General features: G+C 37.0%; 1 long non-coding RNA gene across 1 annotated transcript in view; it reads right to left on the bottom strand.

Annotated features, from left to right (window-relative positions):
* The window catches only part of LOC139081091 (uncharacterized), a 129,051-nt gene that overhangs the window by 11,537 nt on the left and 104,883 nt on the right, over positions 1-12,631 (bottom strand). Inside the window, exon 3 of the long non-coding RNA XR_011536066.1 lies at positions 8,288-8,342. This is a non-coding gene — a long non-coding RNA (uncharacterized lncRNA). The remainder of the gene's footprint in view (positions 1-8,287; positions 8,343-12,631) is intronic.

Raw genomic sequence — 12,631 nt, 5'->3', positions numbered from 1 at the left:
ACTTATTTATCTTATAACTGAAAGTTTGTACCTGTTGACCACCTGTACTCATTTCACCCCTTCCTCTTCTGGAAACCACCAATCTATTCTCTAATTTTATGTGTTTTTTTTTTAGATTCCACATGTAAGTGAGATCATACAGTATTTATCTTTCTCTGTCTGACTTATTTCACTTAGCATAGTGCCCTTAAGTTTCATCTATGTTGTTGCAAATGGCAAGATTTCCTTCTTTTGTATGACTGAATAATATTCCATTTTATATATACCATGTTTTCTTTATCCATTCGTCCATCAACAGGCACTTAGATTCTTTCCAAATCTTGTCTATCATGAATAATGCTACAGTGAACATAGGGGTGCAGATATCTCTTCAAGATGGTGATTTCATTTCCTTCAGATATATACTCTGAAGTGGAATTGCTGGTTCATACGGTAGTTCTGTTTTTAATTTTTTGAGGAACCTCCATATTGTTTTCCATAGTGGCTGTACCAATTTACAATCTCACCAACAGTGCACAAGGGTTCTTTTTTCTCCACTTCCACGTCAGTATTTGTTATCTTTTGTCTTTTGAATAATAGCCATCCTAACAGGTATGAGGTGATATCTTATTATGGTCTTGATTTGTATTTCCCTGATGATGAGTGATGTTGATCACCTTGTCATGTAACTGTTGGTCAATTATATGTCTTCTTTGGAAAAATGACTATTCACTTCCTCTGACCGTTCTTGAAACAGATTGTTTTTTCGCTATTGAGTTATGTGAGTTCTTTATATATTTTCGATATTAACCCTCATCGGATATTTGATTTGCCAATATTTTCTCCCATTTTATAGGTTGCCTTTATTTTGTTCATTCTTCCCTTTGCTATGCAGAAGCTTTTTAGTTTGATATAGTCCTACTTGTTTATTTTTGATTTTGTTGTCTTTGCTCTTGGTGTCAAATATAAAAAATCATTGCCACGACCAATATCAAGGAGCTTACCTTCCATGTTTTCTTCTAGGAGTTTTATGGTTTCAGGTTTTACATTTAAGTCTTTAATTGATTTTGAGTTGACCTCTGTAAGTGGGTGTAAGACAGGGTCCAGTTTCATTCTTTTGCATGTAGCTGTCCTGTTTTCCCACCACCATTTACTTATTCTCCACTGTATATTCTTGGCTCCTTTGCCATAAATTAATTGACAATATACGTGTGGTTTTATTTCTGGGCTCTCAATTCTATTCCATTGATCTATGTGTTTGTTTTTATGCCAATACCATACTCTTTTGATTACTATAGCTTTGTAATATGGTTTCAAATCAGGCAACGTGATGCCTCCAGCTTTGTTCTTCTTTCTCAAGGTTGCTCTGGCTATTCAGGGTCTTTTGTGGTTCCATACAAATTTTAGGATTGCTTTTTCTATTTTTGTGAAAAATGCCATTAAAATTCTGATAAGGATTGCATTGAATCTGTGGATTGCATTGAATCTGTAGATTGCTTTGGATAATATGAACACTTTAACAATATTAATTCTTCTATTCCACCTTCTTCTTTCCACCTTTCAGATTCTTCCTATACTTATTTGGTTAGTTATGTCCAGGGTTTCAAAATTATAAGACAGAGGATCTGCAAAGAATGGAGCAACTACATTTTACTGGAGTCAGAAGTATTCTGGGATATATTTTTAATGCAGATGACAGACAAAGTGTTTATATCTACAGTGTCTAAGACCTCCTGCTAATGTTAAGATAAAAAAATCTAGGGTCTGGCTCAGTGGCATAGTGGTTAAGTTCACATGATCCACTTTGGTGGCCTGGGGTTCACCAGTTCAATCCCAGGTGCAGACCTACGCACCACTGGTCAAGCCATGCTGTGGCTGCATCCCACATATAAAATAGAGGAAGATTGGCACAGATGTTAGCTCAGTGACAATCTTCTTCAAGCAAAAAGAGGCAAATTGGCAACAGATGCTAGCTCAGGGGCCAGTCTTCTTCACCAAAAATACTCCACAAAAAACTAATAGGAAAAAATGTAATCAATGGATATGTATAGGCTATTTACAGAAGAGTGAATCTAAAGAGTCAGCCAATATGCTCAAATTCATTAATAGTCAGGGAAATGGAAATTAAAGCAAAATGAATATCACTTTACATACATCAAACTGGCAAAAATCAAATAAAGCCTGCTATTATTACTAGCTATTATTATTATTAAAAGTCACTAATGCCTGCTGTTTGTGGGAATATAGTTAAAAGAAGACTCTCATAATACAGTGAACATTTAATACACTAAAGCATTCTTGTAAAGCTATCTGATAATACTTATTAATATGAAAAATGCATCCTTCATTTAGCAAACTCATTCCTTGGAATCTAAGTAATAGATATAAAAGGGCATTCACTGGGATGCCCTTGAATGTTTTATTACAAAAAAAAAACATTTAAAAGCATAAAGTGAATGCTCATCTAGGTGGAAGTGGTCATATGACTTGCATGACACCATACTGTGGAATATTGTGCAGCCATTAAAAATAATGAAGTAGAGTTACACCAGGTGACTGGAAATAATTTCTACAATGCATTCTAAACTCAGAAACTGTGAATGCAAGAAAGTGTGTAGAATAGTATTTAAATTTTTTAAATAAACCTAAAAACAATCACCACACTCCAAATTTGTGTGATGCATGTAAGTTTGTGTGTAGACATACATGAATATATACATACTCATGTGTAGATCTATCAATCCATGTGTATGTGTGTGTATGAAAATGAATGAAAATATGCAAGAATATTGACATACCTCATTTTATTGCATCTCATTTTATTGTGCTATGCAGATACTGCATTTTCTAAAAATTGAAAGTTTGTGGTAACCCTGCATCAAGCAAGTCTATAAGCATCATTTTTTCAACAGCATTTGCTCATTTCACATGATTGACTCCTATTTTGAAAGAAGTTCTACCGTGAGTAAAATGCAATCAAACAGCATCACATGCCACAAATAAATCATTCATGAAAGGAAGAGTTAATCAATGTGGCAAACTTCATTGTGGTCTTATTTTAATACATTGCCAAGCCCCCCCAACCTTCAGCAACTACCACGCTGACCAATCAGCAGCCATCAGCATCAAGGTAAGACCTTCTACCAGCAAAAAGATTATGACTTGCTGAAGGTTCAGATGATGGCTAGCATGTTTTAGGAATAAAATATTTTTAAATTAAGGTTTCTATACATTGTTTTTATAGACATAATGCTATTGCACACTTAGACTACAGTATAGTGTAAACATAACTTTTTTGATTTTTGAGGAAGATTAGCCCTGAGCTAACACCTGCTGCCAAGCCTCCTCTTTTTGCTGAGGAAGACTGGCCCTGAGCTAACATCCATGCCCATCTTCCTCTACTTTATATGTGGGACGCCTACCACAGCATGGCTTGCCGAGCAATGCCATGTCCGCAGCCAGGATCTGCACCGGTGAACCCCAGGCCACCAAAGCAGAACGTGCACACTTGACTGCTGAGCCACCGGCTTGGCGCCTAAACATAACTTTTATATGTACTGGGAAACCAAAAAGTTCCTGTGACTCCCTTTATTATGATATTTGCTTTTTGCAGTGGGTTGGAACCAAACCCGCAATATCTCTGAGGTATGACTGTATATGTTAGATTTTTAACAAGGGTTTTGATGGTGTATGTGCATGTATCCTACAAATATATACATGTGCACATTTGCTAACATAGGTTACCAGGCAGGTGATAACTGGATTGGGGGAATGGGCAGCCAACAACATGAAGAAGAAAAAGAATGATTGCGGACAGTACATGAGAATATGAGTACAGGTAATGCACTTATGAAAAATTATATATGTAAATAAAATAAATTTATAAAAAATAAATGAATTGCTATAAGAAATAAGGTTTTAAAGATTGCTGATTATATGAGAAGGCCATCTACATAAGACATTTTCCTCATTTCAGTCAGAAGTAAAACAAAATGAACCTTCCTGTGACATTTAGTGATAACCCTGTGTGAATTTGTGCAAACGATTGATCTCTGGTATTACGTAATGTTTGTCAGCCTAAGACAAGCCTGAGCCTTCCTTTGCTGAAGAAGCATCAGATAATCCACCTCAGTTGTGCATGTGGATGCTTTAATCTTCTCGAAAAAAAGCTGCCTGTATTTTGACATTTTCTGATGACAACAGACTTTAATGTTATTATTCCTTTTTCTCTGTTAAGTAATATTACCAAGAAATATCCAGAGTAGCATTTATGCTTCCCTGAAAAAGCTTAAAAATTTGAACGCATAAAGTGTAACTGTCACTCAAAATGGATAATTAATACTCTCACTAGCTTTAATTCTTCTAAATTAATACTGCCCCTCTTAGTCACTAAGCTTGTATTCATTCATTCATCACACTTTATTTTTTTTCAGGACATTTACGCTCAGAATCTACTGTGTGCCAGATTCTGATCTGGGTGCTCAGGACACAGCAGTGAAAATCTCCCAACCCATTTGGGCTATATGTTGTGATGGAGAGTGATACAATTAACACATGAGCCAGATAATTTCAGAGCTGTAAGTATTATGATAAAAACCAAGGCAAGTAAATAGAGCGTGATGGAGTGAGAGTGGGGCCTGTTTCAGGTAGGCTGTCAAGGAAAGCCTCTCTGAGTGGGTGACATTGAGCAGGGACTTGAATGAAATGAGGGAAAGAGCCATCTGAAGTCTGGGGGGAGAGCATTTCAGGCAGAGAGAACAGCAAGGATAAAAGCCCTGAGGCAGGAACAAGCTTGAAACATTCAAGGAGCTGCAAAAGCCTTGTATGACTAGAGGAGGGAGCAATAAGGAGGGAGTGGGAGGAGAGGATTCAAGAGATAAGCAGGAACCAGAGCCAGCAGGGATTGTAGGACATGGAAGGAGTTTGATTTATATTCCAATTGTCACAGGAAGCCACCAGAGACCCGAGAAAGGGGTAATGAACTAGACTTCTATTCTGAACTCCTCATTTGGGATTCCCTTCAGATCTTGCATCACATCTGCAATAGTATTTCTATTGGTAAAAATTATTTGTACTCTGAGGTCGAATTTCATTTTAAAAAACTGTTTTATGGTTAAGGCTACTGAGTTAAGTTGGCTAGCACCCCAGCTATTACTATTTGGTGGATAAATCTGTTTTGCTTTAACATAAGAAGAGTTTCCTAGTGTGACTATCGTAGCCAAATCCAGCAGAAATGTCCAATTAAAGTTGCTTTGACAGATAGTTACTGCATGTTTTCTAAGTGACAGATAGTGTGCTGTTATACATTACAGGAATGAAGATACATAAGCCATAAAAGTACACAAATACCTAAAACACAGATCAGAATCCAAGTGCTAAAGGAGAAGTAGCTAGACATTTTCTGAAGGAACAGAAGTTAGAGCTTCAGGAGAACAAAAGGAATCACGAAAGTTTCTATGTGTTTGGCATAAGTCTTTAAGGTAGGCAGTATCTTGAGAGGGGAAAATGGGAATTCCATGAAGATAGGTATAAAGGACAAAGAATAGTGTCAGTGCCCAAATCATAATGTTAGGGAAAGGAAGACAAATGCAGTCGGTAAGGTAGTTGAGAGACATACTCCGAAGGACCTTTCATATCATGTCAAACAATCTATTTTTAGTTTCTTAGGCAATAAGAAATCATTGAATGTTTTTGAGTAAGAGGATGTCACAATTAGAATTCTGCTTGGAAAGATAAGCATGGCAGTTATGTAGAAGGGATTAAAGCCTGGGGAGCCCAGATAGGAGGCTGATGTTGTAGATGAGGCAAGAGGAAGCATGGCCCTTATATGACAAACCCATAGCCAACATCATACTCAATGGGCAAAAACTGAACGCCATCCCCCTGAAAACAGGAATGAGACAAGGATGCCCTCTATCACCACTCTTATTTAACACAGTACTGGAGGTCCTGGCCAGAGCAATCAGGCAAGGAAAAGGAATAAAAGGAATCCAAATAGGGAGAGAAGAAGTGAAACTCTCGCTGTTTGCAGACGACATGATCTTATATATAGAAAACCCCAAAGAATCCATTGGAAAACTCTTAGAAGTAATCAACAACTACAGCAAAGTTGCAGGGTACAAAATCAATTTGCATAAATCAGTAGCATTTCTATACTCCAATAACGAACTAACAGAAAAAGAACTCAAGAACACAATACCATTCACAATCGCAACAAAAAGAATAAAATACCTTGGGGTAAATTTAACTAAGGAAGTGAAGGACCTATATAATGAAAATTACAAGGCCTTTCTGAGAGAATTGGATGACGACATAAGGAGATGGAAAGACATTCCATGTACATGGATTGGAAGAATAAACATAGTTAAAATGTCCGTTCTACCTAAAGCAATCTACAGAATCAACGCCATCCCAATCAGAATCCCAATGACATTCTTTACAGAATTAGAACAAAGAATCCTAAAATTCATATGGGGCAACAAAAGACCCCGAATTGCTAAAGCAATCCTGAGAAAAAAGAACAAAACGGGAGGCATCACAATCCCTGACTTCAAAACATACTACAAAGCTACAGTAATCAAAACAGCATGGTACTGGTACAAAAACAGGGGCACAGATCAATGGAACAGAATTGAAAGCCCAGAAATAAAACCACACATCTATGGACAGCTTATCTTTGACAAAGGAGCTGAGGGCATACAATGGAGAAAAGAAAGTCTTTTCAACAAATGGTGCTGGGAAAACTGGAAAGATACATGTAAAAGAATGAAAATTGATCATTCTTTTTCACCATTCACCAAAATAAACTCAAAATGGATCAAAGACCTAAAGGTGAGACCTGAAACCATAAGGCTTCTGGAAGAAAACGTAGGCAGTACACTCTTTGACATCAGTATTAAAAGGATCTTTTTGGACACCATGCCTTCTCAGAGAAGGGAAACAATAGAAAGAATAAACAAATGGGACTTCATCAGACTAAAGAGCTTCTTCAAGGCAAATGAAAACAGGATTGAAAGAAAAAAACAACCCACTAACTGGGAAAAAATATTTGCAAGTCATATATCTGACAAAGGCTTAATATCCATAATATATAAAGAACTCTCGCAACTCAACAACAAAACATCAAACAACCCAATCAAAAAATGGGCTGGAGACATGAACAGACATTTCTCCAAAGAAGATATACTGATGGCCAATAGGCACATGAAAAGATGCTCATCATCGCTGATCATCAGGGAAATGCAAATCAAAACTACACTAAGATATCACCTTACACCCATTAGAATGAGAAAAATATCTAAAACTAATAGTAACAAATGTTGGAGAGGTTGTGGAGAAAAAGGAACCCTCATACACTGCTGGTGGTAATGCAAACTGGTGCAGCCACTATGGAAAACAGTATGGAGATTCCTCAAAAAATTAAAAATAGAACTACCATACGATCCAGCCATCCCACTACTGGGTATTTATCCAAAGAGCTTGAAGTCAGCGATCCCAAAAGTCCTATGCACCCCAATGTTCATTGCAGCATTATTTACAATAGCCAAGACATGGAAGCAACCTAAGTGCCCAGCAACAGACGAATGGATAAAGAAGATGTGGTACATACATACAATGGAATACTACTCAGCTGTAAAACAGAACAAAATCATTCCATTTGCAATAACGTGGATGGACCTTGAGGGAATTATGTTAAGTGAAATAAGCCAGCGAGAGACGGATAATCTGTGTATGACTCCACTCATATGAGGAATTTAAAATTATGGACTAAGAACAGTTTAGTGGATACCAGGGGAAAGGTGGGGTAGGGGGTGGGCACAAAGGGTGAAGTGGTGCACCTACAACACGAATGACAAACATTAATGTACAACTGAAATCTCACAAGATTGTAACCTATCATTAACTCAATAAAAGAAAAAAAAAAGAGGACGCATGGCCCTGAAGTAGTGTGGTGTTAGCAAGAAAAGGCAGGAGGCAGAAGTGGCAAAAGATCACAGCAGCTGATAATCAGATCAGAAGGAGGGAAAGGAAGCTCTCAAATGACTTTAAAATTTGGACTTGGATGAGATTTCAATCTGTAATAATCATGAGAGTCTCAGCGTAATTAGGTCTGTAGTGACTGCCTGTGTTATTCAGGAGAAGCTGGATTAGGGTTGCAACTCAATGTCTCTGATGACATAGCAGAACATGTACTATCTTTGCTATATTCTCTCTTTGGAAACTGAACCTGCAGTGTATAGTAGAATAGTTACGAGCATGGGCCCTTTACCAGGAATACGCCAGTTTGAATCCTAGCTCAGACACTTACCAGCTCCATGATCTTGGGAAAGTGAGCCGACCTTTCTGTGCCACAGTTTCTGTATCTGTAAAACAGAGACAATTGTTGTATATATCTCAATGGTTTTTGTGAGGATTAAATGTGTACACACAGACACACACATACATGTATGCGTGCATATGTGTAACTCACATATCATATAGCATATATAGTTTATATATATATGTTACATATTAACTTTATATATATATGCTATATGTTAATTATACACAAACATTGCATCCTCACATGAAACATCTGAGAGTTATTTATTTTGTAAAATATGATATCGTGTTGATAGACTATACATATGTGTATATATATAATAGTGATATATTTTACATATATGTGTGTGTGTGTGTGTATATATATATACTGTTTTGTATTATAAGACTCATAAATAGGCGAGAGAGAAAGAAAAGGTGTCATTAAAGGATAGAGAAAGAAGAGTGAGAGAAAAGAATAGAAACAGCTGAGGAGAGTTATGCAAACTATCCCAGACAATTCAAGGCAAATGAAGACAGAATAAAGGATGCTGGATTTGAAAATTAGGAAGTGCTCGGTGACTTCAATAGAGTGTAGAGTGGTGTGGATAGGAGTCAGATTTCTCAAAGCTAATGAGGAGGTCTGCATTGAGAAAAAAGAGAAAAAAAAAAAACACTGTTTACCTTTTTATGAGTTTGGCCCTGGAAATGTAGATGAATCAGAGAATATTTTGTATTATTTTAAAAAAGAGACAGTTGAGCATTATTTTTGGAAGAGAGGAAGGAGCTGGTGACATGAGGAAAATTGAAGAGAAGACGAGTTGGAGAAGAGGGAGAGGAGACAAAGAGAATAGGACAAAATCAGATACAAGACTTAAACTTGGAAAGTGGGATAAGGGGAAATTCTGCAAAGGTGGAGGTGAAGAAGGAGAGGAGGGGGCTGATGACTAGAATCTGAAAGCGAGGTGGTCTGGAGGCATGAGAAGAATGATGGAGGTTTGGCAACCACAGCTGAGGACGGAAGACAAATATTCAGAGATAAAACTAAAGACAACCCAAGCGAAAGTATGGAGTCAACTCATACTTGATACTAGGAGGTTTGAAAAGTTTTTGGCGCAAAAAATAAACAAAGAAGCATCATTGGAATGAATGCACATCTTCCCAAGAACACTGCTTTGGAAAGTATTACTTACTTTGATGTCCAGTTTTTCAAATTATGTTTTGACAAAGTTACGTTGCTGTTTATTTTCACCACATACTAGAGAAAGTCATAAAATATCAGAGCTATAAGGAAAGAGATGTATTTAGTCATTCTAGCGAAAGTTCGTGCATCATGCTAGTGAGGGGAACTAACTCTACAGGAGTTCTTATCATGGTGTCTGTGGATGAAATTCAAAGAGTCCATGAATTTGGACAAGGAAAAAAATATATACATCTTTATTTTCAATAAGCTGTATGTGAAATTCAGCATTTCTTTCCATAATGAATGCAGGCAACAAAGCACAGTCATATTAGCAGTATGTGTGACTTTGTTATCAAGACATATCATATTTTCTCATCACCTTAGGGTTATTACAGATATGCCAAAACGTCATGTACATTCATTACTTTGAAACTGTGATAGTTATTAGACTTTCCCTTAGCTCTTATTACTTCAAGCATTATAAAAGTAGCACATGTTACTGTATCCTATATACATTTTTAATAGGTTGATAATTTAACTTCAGTATATTCAGTTTCTTTTGGAATTCAATGTTTCATTTTAAATACTTAAAGTTATTATCCTGAGAAGGGGTCTATGGGCTTCACCAGACCCCCACAGGCATCCTGGCATAGAAAAGAGTGAGAAGCCTAGAACTTACTATTCAGACAGACCTGGCTGGTAGTCCTGGCTCTTCCTCTTCCTAACTATGTGAAGTTGGGCAAGTTCTCTTTACTGCATTTAACCTCTCTTTAAGTCATTTTCCTCAAATGTTCAACACATGGCATAATCATTAAGGTACCTACCTCTTAGATTTGTTCAGAGGTTTACATAGGAGTCTATATATTAAGTTCCCCATACATAGGAAATACTCAAAGGGTCGTTGCTATTAATTTTCATTGTTACTTATGCTAGAGAAGTGTTTCTCAAATGTTGCTCCACAGATCACTGGCTGGCTTCAGACACAAGTGGGGTGTGCATTTAACAAATAGCTTCCTTTTCTCCAGCCCTGAATTCTTGAATCAGAATATGATTTTAATGTAATTACTTACCCATACTTAAAGCCATAAGGGTGAATAGACTTTCTCTCTTTTTGGAGGTAGAATGGGGAACATTGCCTAATTATCTCTGTCACTGGGACTATGGGCCCATTTTCCGTGACTGAAGAGGTACTCGCTGGTGTGTAGATCTGCTTTTCTTGGAATCACAAGTAGTTGCTGAGCTCCCAATATAGGCCAGGGAAGGAGAAGAGTGAAGAGTAATGAGAGGGTGAGGTGGATATATGGAAGCTGGACAGATGTGTGAAGAGCTGGAGTGGCTAGTTGTCCTGCAACCTGGGAGAGAACTCTAAAGATAATCTACAATAAAAAGCAACTTTGTGCAGCTCATAAACTCTCACCTGTAGGCAAACACCTTGTGGACTTGTGTCACTGATTACAGATAAGCAGATAGATTACTCTGGTGGATTCTAGTTCTGGAGCCTAACTTCCTTATCAATGCCGAAACCTCCCAGCTTGACTTTTTCACAACCACATTCTAATGTGTTTATTATTTAGCCCAAGAGTTCTTAACTTGGAAATCTTGGGCTGATTTTAGCACATATCAATGCTCTGTGATCCCCTGAAATAGTATGCAAAATTCAGTGCGTGAACTAGTGGTTGCCTGGCTGGCTTTCATGAGATTTTCCAAGGGACTCCTGATTCAAAATGATCAGGACCACTAGAAGGGTCCACTGAAGTTCTATCAGGGCCAGAGTCTTTCCATTTACATTCACTTCTCTTCTCTCTCCCTGGCATACATTTAACAGTAATGAGAACCAAATTGTAGTATAATTTTATTTTAAAACCACTCCTCCAGTTGGTTGTGTTCAGTGGATCGAGAATTAAGGTATAGGAGAGGACTCCATCCTCCGTTTCAAATACACTAAAATTTCCACTCTGGAAAGAAATGTTTTGAAATTTTAGTGGAAACACTTTGAAATATTGTAGAAAGGACATCTAAATTATACAGCACTAAATTTGGTTCACCTCTGGTCATGATCAGCTCTCTTCAGGAACTGCAACTCCCTCACAGAGATGTGTTTCATTGTTTAACATCATAGTGTGTATACTACTTAGGCTTGTTTTTCCCCTCTCCCTCATTTCTCAAAACCCAAAGCTGGCTAACAAAATGGATTCATCCAGCTATAAGATCAAAAGGTCACTGGTGCATCTTTCAGAAATGCTAGTCCAAGGACCAAGCCTGATGTCCATCTATCACATCTGGGACCACTAGAACTCTCTCCATAGTGCTCTACTGAGCACTCATCAATATTGTTCTTGGTCCAGATAGTCTTTCAGAGGTTTGAAAGCCATCCATTGATGTTCCAGTAGCTGACTTGGATGCACTCTCTGCTTTTTCCTTCAACTTCTCCCATAGTTCTATTTCAAATATGCTTATAGAAAACATTCAAGCCATAAATGTAAGAATAGAAAAAAAGATACTACTCCAAAGCCGTCTCTTTTTCATGTATGAATTTTAGACGATAAAATAAATCCTAAAATTAACTATTTTCAATTTATCTCCTGATTTATACGGTTCATGAAATTGATATGGGACTCAAAAGCATCAGCTTCATGTTGCTACTTACACTTTGTACTTGTATGTGGTTGAAAATCAAATCATACCATTGAGATTATGAGTTACAGAATATATTAGTAACCAGGTATTTTGCTAGCTTTCAGATGAGAGACTGATTTTTCAAACATTTACCTAAATGAAACTTGCTATTCACTTAGTCTTAGTCCACATGTAGTGGCAATATCAATACCAATGGTAGCGCCTTGCGCACACTATGAGCTTAATAAAAAGCTGTTAAATGAATAGTAGGACTAAGTTGAATCCACTAAGCATGACTCTTGCACTAAGCCTTTCCTCTTTTCCCTCAGGGATTTTTAAAAATTGTCATTCTAGATAGGTAATTTGGTTTATATAGTTAATATTTTATTTTTTAAAGCATGTTAGGAATTCATTATAGCTCTGAAGAATCTAGAAAAATGTCCAGTTCTTGAGTATAGTCTCAGTTTCCAACTATTTTTCATTAATTAAATATTTATTTAATTAATATTTGGGGCATAAATTAATAGATAAATGGATGAATGATTATTAATT

This window comes from Equus przewalskii, chromosome X (assembly GCF_037783145.1).
Source record: "Equus przewalskii isolate Varuska chromosome X, EquPr2, whole genome shotgun sequence".
Taxonomy (NCBI): domain Eukaryota; kingdom Metazoa; phylum Chordata; class Mammalia; order Perissodactyla; family Equidae; genus Equus; species Equus przewalskii.
This window is presented reverse-complemented; position numbering and strand designations above follow the sequence as displayed.